This window comes from Mytilus trossulus, chromosome 12, assembly GCF_036588685.1.
Source record: "Mytilus trossulus isolate FHL-02 chromosome 12, PNRI_Mtr1.1.1.hap1, whole genome shotgun sequence".
Classification (NCBI taxonomy): domain Eukaryota; kingdom Metazoa; phylum Mollusca; class Bivalvia; order Mytilida; family Mytilidae; genus Mytilus; species Mytilus trossulus.
The window spans coordinates 31673195-31690567 of NC_086384.1; the positions used below are offsets into that span (position 1 = coordinate 31673195).

At 31.8% G+C, this 17373-nt stretch overlaps 1 long non-coding RNA gene across 1 annotated transcript; it reads left to right on the top strand.

The window, feature by feature from the left end:
- The first annotated feature begins 99 nt into the window (after positions 1-99).
- LOC134693174 (uncharacterized) lies at positions 100-17024 on the top strand. The gene is made up of 4 exons (XR_010102355.1): positions 100-313; positions 14481-14530; positions 16009-16058; positions 16526-17024. It is a non-coding gene; the product is annotated as an uncharacterized LOC134693174 (long non-coding RNA).
- Positions 17025-17373: the final 349 nt, after the last annotated feature.

Below are 17373 nucleotides of genomic sequence, written 5' to 3' on the forward strand. Positions count from 1 at the left end.
TAACCCAAAAACTGGCGCAAAAATAGTTACTTCCGTCTGACTTTATCTGTGTATACATTGAGGTATATAATATACACGGTTCCTGATACAATCACCGTAACTATCACCGTGGTTTGTGCGCATGCGCAAGAAACGCCCACCGAATTTCCTACTTTCATTTTTGAAAAATCTTCTATTTGGAGATAGATTTGTACGCATCTATTTACATTTTATCTGCGAAAGAAAATACACTTGCTCAGTTGCTGAAGTGGCTCTCTTTCTCGTCCTGAAGAGCACACCTAACTTCTAAAACGTAAAAAAAATTATGTGAAAGGTATGAAAAATAATGCATTGTAACAATGAAAACATACATCATCTTTAAATGCAAAATAACATTTTAAAGGAAAAGAGGCTTCACCCCCCCCCCCCCTTTTTCCTTTTCCAACTACAAAATGTGATCTGGTTCAAAAGAGCCGGACAATTAATACTTTTCATGTGTATGTGTCAGGTCAGTGTTCATAGGAGGTGGCCGAAATGTTTTCTTGGGGAGTCCAGAAAGTTTTAAAAAGTTTGTTATGGATAGTGCATGTATGTGGGGGATAGGACCTTTATCAGGGGTCTCATTGGGGTGTTCTGATCCCGGATCCCGCTTACTGTTTTATCAGATTCCCGTATCCTGCTTACACTATATACGTAAGCAATTCTCATTTTTTTGTCATTTCCCTGGTCCCGCAAGACCTCACTTCCTGTTTTCATGACACAATAATTTGACTTTCACGAGGCATGCTTACAAATGAATTGGCAATCCCATGTCACGCTTAGACATCAATGAGAACCACTTTATCGGGACTCCAAGATCAGGTGTTTTTCGGAATTGACTATTTAGTAAGATCCAGGAATTCTTTTTTTGAATTTCGGGATGTCGGGATGTCAGGATTTAAATTCGGGAATTCAGGATTTCATGTTTTTAAGCCCAAGATTTTGGGATCAGGACTCCTCCTACCCCCGGTCATGTATGAGGGCGATACTTGTAATCCCGGGAAATCTTGGTACCTCTGTCTTAATGAATAACCGTAAAAAAAAATTGCCAAATGACAATTATAACAGTAATCACCACTCTATTCATCTATCAACACACTGTATATATTTATCACCATTCAGTATTAATCATCATTCTGTATTAATCACCACTTTGTACAACACAATATATCTATCACAATGCTATATATTTATCACCATTCTGTATTAATCACCACTTTGTACAACACTGTATACATCTATCACCATGCTATATATTTATCACCACTCTATAAATCTATCAACACACTGTATATATCTAAAACCACAGTATATATTTATGGCCACTTTGTATGACACTGTATATATACCTAACACCAACAGTGTTTAATTTAGATCTTTCTGTATATATTTTTCATTATTGAGCACAATATATATCTATCACCATCTACAATATCTATCACCTAACTTTATCTCTCTATCACCATACTTTATCTGTCTATCACCATACTTAATATATATACCACTTCAGATATATGTATATATATGTTTACATGCACACGTATAAAAATTGTGGTTTTTATCCATCACAATCATAGGTTTGAACGTAGTTTTCAATTTAGACTTGTTTATATAATTTGCGAAAGCAAATTTACAGATCTAACATTGTTTGGTTGATGTTTAGACGAGTTGTATATATATATATATATATAATTCGTCTAAACATCAACCCAACAATGTTAGATCTGTAAATTTGCTTTCGCAAATTTTTGGTTCTTCCCTCGCCGGGATTCGAACCCATGCTACTGTGATATCGTGACACCAAATCGCCTGCACTGCAGCCGTCCCGCTAGACCACACGACCACCTGGGCTCTCAAAAAAAGAGCTTTCGCTGGCCATGTGTTACCTTTCCACGTCAGTTTTAATCTAGCGGCGTACTACAGTACATGATATATAAGGCATGAAGATGTTATTGTTACAGATCAGCTAAATTATCTATAGTAAAGGATCCTACAAATTAATGTTAGATACAGTCACAGAAAATAATTATATTCATAAGTACGTCTGAGTCAGTGACAACCCTACAACAGATGTAAATATATATATATATATATATCCACTAACTATCCACTAACTATATATCTATGTCCTTACTATACATCTATCACATCACGTAATCTATCACTACACTTTATATCACCAATCACCACTTTATATTAATATCACCACACTGAATATATATATATATCACCACTTTATAAATCAATAACTGCTTTATAATTCAATCAACACACTATATATAACTAAAACCACTGTATATAACTATCACTGTTCTGTATAAATATCAATTTGTACAATACTGTATAAATTAACCACCAAAAGATGTTTATATTTGTATCTCTCTGAATTTCTTTCCATACTATAGACCTCAACTGCCTCCCTTTATATGTTTATGGCTTCACTGTTTATATTCATCGCCTTGCTAGATATCTTTTAGGTAGCTTCACATACCTCTTCCCACAATTCATATATCTATCACCTAACATTATACACCAATCACCCCACTTTATATATCTATCACCTCACTGTTGTCTTTCACCATACTATATATATGCATCACCACTCTTTATAAAGCTGTCACCACACTTTATATCTAGCACCGCACTTTATTTATCTATCACATCACAGTTTTACCTATCATCTCTCTTTATATTTGTATCACCATACTGAATATATCTAGCACCTCTCTATATATATGACTTTTCTATATTCTTGTAATCATGCACATGTTCTATGTACATGAAAATAGGAATATGGTATAATGAATGTTGGTCAAACAACCTTATTGAATACATGTATATATCCTTTAGTAACACATTTTTATAGTGACTATTTTAACACATGAAATTTCATTTTTATCATACCACACACTGCATATCTATTGCTACAGTCTCTTTATCTATTACCATACTCTCAATATCTATCACTACACCCCTTTGTGTATTACCACATTATAAACACCTATCTCATGGTATATATCAATCACTACACTCTATAATTATCATCATACTGTTTATATCTAAAACTTAATTGATATCTCAATGACCTGAGTAAATATTTAACACCCCAATTGATACATCTTTCACCTTTCTTCATATATCTATCATCTTACTTGATACATTTATCACCTCACTTTATATATTTAGCACTTCACTATAGCTATATATATTGATATTGATATCCTCACTATATATACATATGTATATCAATCACATCACTTTATTTATATATCTATCACCTCACTTTATATATCTATCACCTCACTTTATATATCTTTCACCTAACTTTACATATTTTCCCCTTAACTTTAAACATCTGTCACAACAATGTATATCTATCACCACACCTTGTATATCTATCACCACACTTTGTATATTTATCCCCTCATTTTATATATCCATCACCACGATTTTCATATCTATCATCACACTTAATATATCTATCATCACACTTAATATATTTATCACCTCACTATATACATCTATCACCACACTGTTCATATGTCACAACACTATATATCTATCACCACACTTTGTATATCTATCACCTCACTATATACATCTATCACCACACTGTTCATATGTCACAACACTATATATCTATCACCACACTTTGTTTATCTATCACCACCCAATATACATCTATCACCACACTGTTCATATGAAACAACACTTTATATAACTATCACCACACTCTAAATATATATCACTACACTTAATATATCTATCACCACACTTTATCACCAGTGGCGGATCCAGAGGGGGGGTTCCGGGGGTCCGCACCCCCCCTTTATTTTGGCCGATCAATGCATTTGAATCGGGACATATGTTTGCACCCCCCCTGCACCCCCCCTTTGCCCTGGGCTAGCACCCCCCCTTTCGAAAATTCCTGCATCCGCCACTGTTATCACCACACTTTATATATCTATCACCCCACTTTATATATCTATCACCACACTATTCATATGTCAAAACACTTTATGTATCTATCACCACACTTTGTATACCTATCACCACCCTATATACATCTATCACCACACTGTTCTTATGTCAAAACACTATATATCTATCACCACACTTTGTTAATCTATCACCACCCAATATACATCTATCACCACACTGTTCATATATAACAACACTTTATATAACTATCACCACACTTTAAATATCTATCACTACACTAAACATATCTTTCACCACACTTTATATATCTATCACCACACTTTATATATCTATCACCACACTATTCATATGTCAAAACACTTTATGTATCTATCACCAAATTAAATACATCTATCACCACACTGTTCATATGTCATAACACTTTATGTATCTATCACCTCATTTTATATATCCATCAACACAATTTTTATATCTATCATCACACTTAATATATCTATCATTAAACTTAATATATTTATCACCTCACTAAATAGATCTATCACCACACTTTGTATATCTATCACCACCCTATATACATCTATCACCACACTGTTCTTATGTAACAACACTATATATCTATCACCACACTTTGTTTATCTATCACCACCCAATATACATCTATCACCACACTGTTCATATGTAACAACACTTTATATAACTATCACCACACTCTAAATATCTATCACTACACTTAATATATCTATCACCACACTTTATATATCTATCACCTCACTTTATATATCTATCACCACACTATTCATATGTCAAAACACTTTATGTATCTATCACCACACTTTGTATACCTATCACCACCCTATATACATCTATCACCACACTGTTCTTATGTTCCAACACTATATATCTATCACCACACTTTGTTTATCTATCACCACCCAATATACATCTATCACCCCACTGTTCATATGTAACAACACTTTATATAACTATCACCACACTCTAAATATCTATCACTACACTTAATATATCTATCACCACACTTTATATATCTATCACCCCACTTAATATATCTATCACCACACTATTCATATGTCAAAACACTTTATGTATCTATCACCACACTTTGTATATCTATCACCACCCTATATACATCTATCACCCAATGTTCTTGTGTTACAACACTATATATCTATCACCACACTTTGTTTATCTATCACCACCCAATAAACATCTATCACCACACTGTTCATATGTAACAACACTTTATATAACTATCACCACACTCTAAATATCTATCACTACACTTAATATATCTATCACCACACTTTATATATCTATCACCCCACTTTATATATCTATCACCTCACTTTATATATCTATCACCACACTATTCATATGTCAAAACACTTTATGTATCTATCACCACACTTTGTATATCTATCACCACCCTATATACTTCTACCACCACACTGTTCTTATGTTCCAACACTATATATCTATCACCACACTTTGTTTATCTATCACCACCCAATATACATCTATCACCCCACTGTTCATATGTAACAACACTTTATATAACTATCACCACACTCTAAATATCTATCACTACACTTAATATATCTATCACCACACTTTATATATCTATCACCCCCTATAATATATCTATCACCACACTATTCATATGTCAAAACACTTTATGTATCTATCACCACACTTTGTATATCTATCACCACCCTATATACATCTATCACCACACTGTTATCATGTTACAACACTATATATCTATCACCACACTTTGTTTATCTATCACCACCCAATAAACATCTATCACCACACTGTTCATATGTAACAACACTTTATATAACTATCACCACACTCTAAATATCTATCACTACACTTAATATATCTATCACCACACTTTATATATCTATCACCCCACTTTATATATCTATCACCACACTATTCATATGTCAAATAACTTTATGTATCTATCACCACACTTTGTATATCTATCACCACCCTATATACATCTATCACCACACTGTTCTTATGTTACAACACTATATATTTATCACCACACTTTGTTTATCTATCACCACTAAATATACATCTATCACCACACTGTTCATATGTAACAACACTTTATATAACTATCACCACACTCTTAATATCTATCACTACACTTAATATATCTATCACCACACTTTATATATCTATCACCCCACTTTATATATTTATCACCTCACTTTATATATCTATCACCACACTATTCATATGTCAAAACACTTTATGTATCTATCACCACACTTTGTATATCTATCACCACCCTATATACATCTACCACCACACTGTTCTTATGTTCCAGCACTATATATCTATCACCAAACTTTGTTTATCTATCACCACCCAATATACATCTATCACCCCACTGTTCATATGTAACAACACTTTATATAACTATCACCACACTCTTAATATCTATCACTACACTTAATATATCTATCACCACACTTTATATATCTATCACCCACTTAATATATCTATCACCACACTATTCATATGTCAAAACACTTTATGTATCTATCACCACACTTTGTATATCTATCACCACCCTATATACATCTATCACCACACTGTTCTTATGTTACAACACTTTATATAACTATCACCACATTCTAAATATCTATCACTACACTTAATATGTCTATCACCACACTTTATATATCTATCACCCCACTTTATATATCTATCACCTCACTTTATATATCTATCACCACACTATTCATATGTCAAAACACTTTATGTATCTATCACCACACTTTGTATATCTATCACCACCCTATATACTTCTACCACCACACTGTTCTTATGTTCCAACACTATATATCTATCACCACACTTTGTTTATCTATCACCACCCAATATACATCTATCACCCCACTGTTCATATGTAACAACACTTTATATAACTATCACCACACTCTAAATATATATCACTACACTTAATATATCTATCACCACACTTTATATATCTATCACCCCCTATAATATATCTATCACCACACTATTCATATGTCAAAACACTTTATGTATCTATCACCACACTTTGTATATCTATCACCACCCTATATACATCTATCACCACACTGTTCTCATGTTACAACACTATATATCTATCACCCACACTTTGTTTATCTATCACCACCCAATAAACATCTATCACCACACTGTTCATATGTAACAACACTTTATATAACTATCACCACACTCTAAATATCTATCACTACACTTAATATATCTATCACCACGCTTTATATATCTATCACCCCACTTTATATATCTATCACCACACTATTCATATGTCAAATAACTTTATGTACCTATCACCACACTTTGTATATCTATCACCACCCTATATACATCTATCACCACACTGTTCTTATGTTACAACACTATATATTTATCACCACACTTTGTTTATCTATCACCACTAAATATACATCTATCACCACACTGTTCATATGTAACAACACTTTATATAACTATCACCACACTCTAAATATCTATCACTACACTTAATATATCTATCACCACACTTTATATATCTATCACCCACTTAATATATCTATCACCACACTATTCATATGTCAAAACACTTTATGTATCTATCACCACACTTTGTATATCTATCACCACCCTATATACATCTATCACCACACTGTTCTTATGTTACAACACTTTATATAACTATCACCACATTCTAAATATCTATCACTACACTTAATATGTCTATCACCACACTTTATATATCTATCACCCCACTTTATATATCTATCACCTCACTTTATATATCTATCACCACACTATTCATATGTCAAAACACTTTATGTATCTATCACCACACTTTGTATATCTATCACCACCCTATATACTTCTACCACCACACTGTTCTTATGTTCCAACACTATATATCTATCACCACACTTTGTTTATCTATCACCACCCAATATACATCTATCACCCCACTGTTCATATGTAACAACACTTTATATAACTATCACCACACTCTAAATATATATCACTACACTTAATATATCTATCACCACACTTTATATATCTATCACCCCCTATAATATATCTATCACCACACTATTCATATGTCAAAACACTTTATGTATCTATCACCACACTTTGTATATCTATCACCACCCTATATACATCTATCACCACACTGTTCTCATGTTACAACACTATATATCTATCACCCACACTTTGTTTATCTATCACCACCCAATAAACATCTATCACCACACTATTCATATGTAACAACACTTTATATAACTATCACCACACTCTAAATATCTATCACTACACTTAATATATCTATCACCACGCTTTATATATCTATCACCCCACTTTATATATCTATCACCACACTATTCATATGTCAAATAACTTTATGTACCTATCACCACACTTTGTATATCTATCACCACCCTATATACATCTATCACCACACTGTTCTTATGTTACAACACTATATATTTATCACCACACTTTGTTTATCTATCACCACTAAATATACATCTATCACCACACTGTTCATATGTAACAACACTTTATATAACTATCACCACACTCTAAATATCTATCACTACACTTAATATATCTATCACCACACTTTATATATCTATCACCCCACTTTATATATTTATCACCTCACTTTATATATCTATCACCACACTATTCATATGTCAAAACACTTTATGTATCTATCACCACACTTTGTATATCTATCACCACCCTATATACATCTACCACCACACTGTTCTTATGTTCCAGCACTATATATCTATCACCAAACTTTGTTTATCTATCACCACCCAATATACATCTATCACCCCACTGTTCATATGTAACAACACTTTATATAACTATCACCACACTCTTAATATCTATCCCTACACTTAATATATCTATCACCACACTTTATATATCTATCACCCCACTTAATATATCTATCACCACACTATTCATATGTCAAAACACTTTATGTATCTATCACCACACTTTGTATATCTATCACCACCCTATATACATCTATCACCACACTGTTCTTATGTTACAACACTATATATAACTATCACCACATCCTAAGTATCTATCACTACACTTATTATATCTATCACCACACTTTATATATCTATCACCCCACTTAATATATCTATCACCACACTATTCATATGTCAGAACACTTTATGTATCTATCACCACACTTTGTATATCTATCACCACCCTATATACATCTATCACCACACTGTTCTTATGTTACAACACTTTATATATCTATCACCACACTCTAAATATCTATCACCACACTTAATATATCTATCACCACACTTCATTTATCTATCACCACACTTTTCATATTTATCACCACACTGCATATCTATCACCACACTATTCATATGTCAAAACACTTCATGTATCTATCACTAAATTATATACATCTATCACCACACTGTTCATATGTCAACTAACTTTATGTATCTATCATCACATTTTATATACAGTCTCTTTATCTTTTACCATACTCTCAATATCTATCACTAAGTCCCTTTATGTATTACCACATTATAAACACCTATCACCTAACTATCAGCTCACGGTATATATCAATCACCTCACTCTATAATTATCATCATACTGTTTATATCTAAACCTTAATTGATATATCAATGACCTGAGTAAACATTTAACACCACAATTGATACATCTTCCACCTTTCTTCATATATCTATCATCTTACTTGATACATTTATCATCTCAATTAATATATTAAGCACTTCACTATAGCTATATATATTGATGTCCTCACTGTATATACATATAGATTCTTACATTGATACCAGTGGATTATCGGATTTATCCAATCGAGATAGTTAAATTATCAATTTTAAAGTTCGAGCCGCCTCGGCGAGTACTTTAAAATTTATAATTTAACTATCGAGATTGGATAAATCCGATAATCCACGAGTAACTATGTAAGAATCTGTTTCTCTAATGATTAAAAAGACATTTTCGTTTTTTGTTTACCGAAAATCCCCTTCGAGTGCCTTTCACATTGCACGAAGTTGTCAATTTCATTAACACCTGTTATCATATTTTGGTTCATCCAGTCAGCCAAAAAGGTCATGACCCTTAAAATCATCCAATGATCTTCTGAGATCACCAGCAACCACACGTTGATTAAATTTTTTTATACAATGGGTTCGAAAAGGGATAAATTTTCATAGAATTAGAGAAATATATATATCTATCACCTCACTTTATATATCTATCACCTAACTTTACATATTTTCCACATAACTTTAAACATCTGTCACCACAATGTATATCTATCACCACACCTTGTATATCTATCACCACACTTTGTATATTTATCACCTCATTTTATATATCCATCACCATGATTTTTATATCTATCATCACACTTAATATATTTATCACCTCACTATATACATCTATCACCACACTGTTCATATATCACAACACTATATATCTATCACCACACTTTGTATATCTATTACCACCCTATATACATGTATCATCACACTGTTCATATGTCACAACACTTTATATAACTATCACCACACTCTAAATATCTATCACCATACTTAATATATCTATCACCACACTTGATATATCTATCACCACACTTTATATATCTATCACCACACTTTATATATCTATCACATTATTCATATGTCAAAACACTTTATGTATCTATCACCAAATTATATACATCTATCACCACACTGTTCATATGTCACCTAATTAATGTATCTATCACCTCATTTTATATATGTATGGCCTCGCTGAAAATATCTCATTGACTACACTGTTTATACTTTTTCACCACATTTTATATATGTATCTATTACCTCACTGCACTGTTTAAATCAATTACAACACCATCAATACTTGTCAACAGCCAGTATATATCTTAATACTATTCTCACTCAGCAATAGTGATGGTAAAGTTTTTTTAGAAAATGATACTCAATAAAATATATATATAGTGTGCTGGTTGATATATTCCACTATTGCTACAGTCACTGTATTCATCACCACACTCTCCATATCTATCCCAACACTCTCAATAGCTATCCCAATACTATGATTATCTATCACTACACTCTCCATTCCAAAGCCAACAGTCGTCATTATGTATATCATAATTGTCTGTATTTATATCATAATAGCCTCTATTTTTTTTATTGAGTTAAGCCTGCCAATTGATATTTTATCGTGCGTTTTGCTATGTTGTGATGTCATGCTATTGTTTCAGAAAAAGGGAGAAGGTTTGGTACCATTAAAACTTTTAATCCCCCTGCAAAATTTTTCACCTGTCCTAAGTCAGGAATCTGATGTACAGTAGTTGTCGTTTGTTTATGTAATTTATACATGTTTCTCGTTTCTTTTTTTTTATATAGATTAGACTGTTGGTTTTCCTGTTTGAATGGTTTTACACTTGTAATTTGGAGCCCTTTACAGCTTGTTGTTCAGTGTGAGTCAAGTCTCCGTGTTGAAGGCCCTACATTGACCTATAATGGTTTAATTTTTTTAATTGTTATTTGGATGGAGAGTTGTCTCATTGGCACTCACACCACATATTCATATATCTATCTATATATATCATAACAATCTCTATGTATATCCCCACATAATAAACACCTATCATCTTACTTTATTTATCCATCACCTCACTTTATATATCAATCACCACAAACTCTATATATCTATCCACATACTTTCGATATCTATCCCAACACTCTCTATATCTATCCCCATGCTTTTGATATCAATCCCCACAATCTCTATATCTTTCTCCTCAGTCTCTGTGTATATGTCCTCACTATATAAAACCTACTCCATTACTTTATTAATCAATCATCTTACTTTATAAATCAATCACATTCTCTCTTTGATTATCATCAGACTTTCTACATCTTTCCCACAGTTTCTATGTTTATTGCCACATGATATTTAATCTACCATCTTAATAAACATACATATCACCTTAATTTATTTATCAATCACCTCACTACATATATCAATCACCACACAATCTCTATATCTATCCTCATACTCTCTATCCCCACAGAGTTATGCATACTTTCAAATAATAAACACTGATCACCTTATTTTGTATACCTATTACCTCACTTTATATACCAATCACCACATTCTCTATATCTATCCCCATGATCTCTGCATCTATCATCCACTCTCTATATCTACACCAACAGTCTCTATGTATATCTCCACATATTAAATACCTTTCACTTTAATTTATTTATAAATCACCTCACTTTATATATCAATCACCACACACTCTCTATATCTATCCACATACTCTCTATATCCACCACAAATGTCTCTCTGTATATCTCCACATATTAAACACCTATCACCTTACTTTATTTATCAATCACCTCACTTAATATATAAATCACCACACTCTCTATATCTATCCACATACTCTCTATATCCACCACAAATGTCTCTCTGTATATATCCACATATTAAACACCTATCACTTTACTTTATTTATCAATCACCTCACTTTATGTATAAATCACCACACTCTCTTTATCTATCCACATACTCTCTATATCCACCACAAATGTCTCTCTGTATATATCCACATATTAAACACCTATCACCTTACTTTATTTATCAATCACCTCACTTAATGTATAAATCACCACACTCTCTATATCTATCCACATACTCTCTATATCCACCACAAATGTCTCTCTGTATATATCCACATATTAAACACCTATCACCTTACTTTATTTATCAATCACCTCACTTTATGTATAAATCACCACACTCTCTATATCTATCCACATACTCTCTATATCCACCACAAATGTCTCTCTGTATATATCCACATATTAAACACCTATCACCTTACTTTATTTATCAATCACCTCACTTAATATATAAATCACCACACTCTCTATTCTATATCTATCCACATACTCTCTATATCCACCACAAATGTCTCTCTGTATATATCCACATATTAAACACCTATCACCTTACTTTATTTATCAATCACCTCACTTAATATATAAATCACCACACTCTCTATATCTATCCACATACTCTCTATATCCACCACAAATGTCTCTCTGTATATATCCACATATTAAACACCTATCACTTTACTTTATTTATCAATCAACTCACTTTATGTATAAATCACAACACACTCTCTTTATCTATCCACATACTCTCTATATCCACCACAAATGTCTCTCTGTATATATCCACATATTAAACACCTATCACCTTACTTTATTTATCAATCACCTCACTTAATATATAAATCACCACACTCTCTATATCTATCCACATACTCTCTATATCCACCACAAATGTCTCTCTGTATATATCCACATATTAAACACCTATCACCTTACTTTATTTATCAATCACCTCACTTAATATATAAATCACCACACTCTCTATAATTATCCCCATAATCATTGTATCTATCCCCACAATCTCTATGTATATCACAACATTATAAACACCTATCAATTTACTTTATTTATCAATCTCCTCAGTTTATACACGTTATACATCAATCACCACACTCTCTTTGTTTATCCCCATATTCTATATCCACCCTAAAAGTCTATGTTTATCTGCACATAATAATTACCTATCACTTTACTTTATTTATCAATCACCTCACTTTAAACATGTTATACATCAATCACCACACTCTCTTTGTTTATCCCCATATTTTATATCCACCCCCAAATTCTATGTTTATCTGCACATAATAAACACCTATCACCTTACTTTATTTATCAATCACCTCACTTTATATATCAATCACCATATTCTCTATTTCTATCTCCATGATCTTTGTATATACCCCCACAATTTCTATGTATATCACAACATTATAAACAGCTATCACTTTTCTTTATTTAACAAACACCTCACTTTTTTTGTTTATCCCTATATTCTATATGTACCCCGAAAGTCTATGTGTATCTGTACATAATAAAAACCTATCACCTTACTTTATTTATCAATCACCTCACTTTATATATCAATCACCACATTCTCTATATCTATCCCCATGATCTCTGTATCTATCCCCCACAATCTCTATGTATACCACTACACTATATACACCTGTGCCGTTAGTTAAAATACCAATCACCTCACTTTGTAAATCAATCATTTCATTTTATATGTATCACCTCACTCAAAATATCTATCACCTCACTGTTTATATTTTCACCTCAATTTGTATATTATGTCTTTCACACCACTGGTTATATCTCTCAAAGCCCTATTTATACCAATTTCAAAGTGGATATGAGCATAATAATAATCCACTTTTCTGTACAGAAATCTGTTTATGTGTTTTTAGATTTTAAACTAAAAATTACTCAATGTGACACCTATCATTGTTATTTTTTTTTCAGAAAAGGGAAACTAGATATTTGAGAGATAGGAAATAGAAGAAAAGGAAAAGGTAATCTTCATTAATATTGATAGTATTATACATATGAATGTAAAGAGTTAATTAGCAATCAAACAATCCTGGTTGAAATGAAATAATTGAAAAAAAAGTTTTTTTAAAGAATAACTGCTCAAAATGTCATGCAATATTTTATGTAAATATCATGTCAGGTAACTTTTCAATAAAAGTAGCAAATATGGTATACTAACTGTGGGTCAATGATTCTAACATTCAAGATGAGTAAACCTTATAAATATATTGCTTCAGTGTTATTGTACTTGTAGCATTGTCTACATAATACATCTGCTGGAACACACATAATGTATATACCACCACATATTATGTATCTACTACATCACATGATATAATTATGGCCACATATAATATAGCTACCACCACACATAATCAACCACCACACTATTTTGTTGATCACCACACTGTTTGTCTATCAACTCACTGTGTTTATATATCACCACACTATGTTTGTCTATCATCTCACTATTGCCTATCACCACACTATTGTCTATCATCACACTATGTTTGTCTATCACCACACTTTGTTTGTCTATTACCACACTGTGTTTGTCTATCACCACACTATGTTTGTATATCACATGTTTGTCTATCACCACACTATGTATATATAGCACCACACTTTGTTTGTCTATCACCACACTATGTTTGTCTATCACCACACTATGTTTATTTATCATTACAGTATGTTTGTCTATCACCACACTATGTTTGTCAATCACCACACTATGTTTGTCTATCACCTTACTAATGTCTATCACCACACTGTGTTTATCTATCACCACACTATGTTTGTCTATCACCACACTATGTTTTTCTATCACCTCACTATTGTCTATCACCACTGTGTGTATATCTATCACCACACTATGTTTGTCAATCGACACACTTTGTTTGTCTATTACCTCACTATTGTCTATCACCACACTGTATATCTATCACCACACTATGTTTGTCTATCACAACACTGTGTTTGTCTATCACCACACTGTATATCTATCACCACACTGTGTTCATAAATTACCACACTATGTTTTTCTATCACCACACTATGTTTTTCTATCACCACACTATGTTTGTCTATCACCACACTGTGTTCATAAATTACCACACTATGTTTTTCTATCACCACACTATGTTTGTCTATCACCACACTACACTATATACACCTGTGCCTTTAGTTAAAATACCAATCACCTCACTTTGTAAATCAATCATTTCATTTTATATGTATCACCTCACTCAAAATATCTATCACCTCACTGTTTATATTTTCACCTCAATTTGTCTATCACACCACTGGGTATATCTCTCAAAGCACCCTATTTATACCAATTTCAAAGTGGATATGAGCATAATAATAATCCACTTTTCTATACAGAAATCTGTTTGTGTGTTTTTAGATTTTAAACTAAAAATTACTCAATGTGACACCTATCATTGTTATTTTTTTTCAGAAAAAGGAAACTAAATATTTGAGAGATAGAAAATAGAAGAAAAGGAAAAGGTAATCTTCATTTTTATTTATTTGTCTATCACCACACTATGTTTGTCTATTACTTTAGTATGTTTGTCTATCACAACACTTTATATTTTAATCATCACAGTTTTCATATTCACCAACACATTCTTATTACCAATACTAGATAAAAAGAAATAGTTATGATTAAGCCTTGTTTTCTCCCTATATTGACATTTCATAAAAAAGGTAAATCATGGTTCTTTGAAATGCATTTCTAATGAAAAAATGATTTGAACTTTTCATTTAAATGATTGATCTCTCAAATGAATTGTATTTCTGCATTACAAATTTTACAATTTGATACAATCTGGGGATTATTTGCTGTCTTTGCATTGATGAAACACTCCTATTTACTCTCAGATGGAAAATAAATGTCAACTGTTTGAGACATTTAAATTTTGTATTGTATTAGACTAATTATTTATTCAACTGAACCATATATTGTTTTGTAGGTTAATCAAGATTTAGTGCTGGCCACACACTTAAGAAAGAATAAGAACAAGAATGTCTTTACAGAATAGGGGAGACTATTTTACTGCACTTAGATTTGTGTTTTTGTTATAATTAACTGATATTGTAATTTGTCCTTGGATAAAATATCTGCAATGTGGAGGACAACTGAACTGTGTTCTTATATATTGAAGACCTACAATGATTTAAAATGCATGAACTTTATACTACTGGAAAATGGTTATCATTAAAGTAACAAACACAGAATTTATTTACATGTATAAAATGTTATCTGAAAGGTGAAAGGTGAAAGTAAACAGATTCCTGGTTGTTTGAATACAAATCAAAGCAGTTGTATTGTGTAGTTTAGAATATATTTACGTTGTTTATGCATTTATATATTGGAATATTTAGAATTGTACAATATGTTTAATTTTCTAAAACCTTCGTTCTATGTTATGTAGGTTTGATTTTCATGAAATAAAAAGTTCTAAAATTTTATTATTACTTTTACTTAATATCAATGTGATTATTTTCCAGCAACAATTGCTATATGATTGCTTTTCTATATATATAATGAAATTCTTCATCACTTTATTGACAAGAACTAAATATTGTGTCTATGATGATAATAAGAAATTGTAAACAGTCTTATGATAGGGAGACTTGGAATATCTTGAAATGGTTGTATATTAAACTCATGAAATAGAGTTATTGGTTTCCGAAATTTTTCAGATTATTCCGGAGGGAACATCTACAATCTTTTATGAACATTTTATATATTACCGACTGTAAGACATAGGTACTTTAGTCAGGGTGAAATATCCAAAAGACACTTACATAGTAGGGT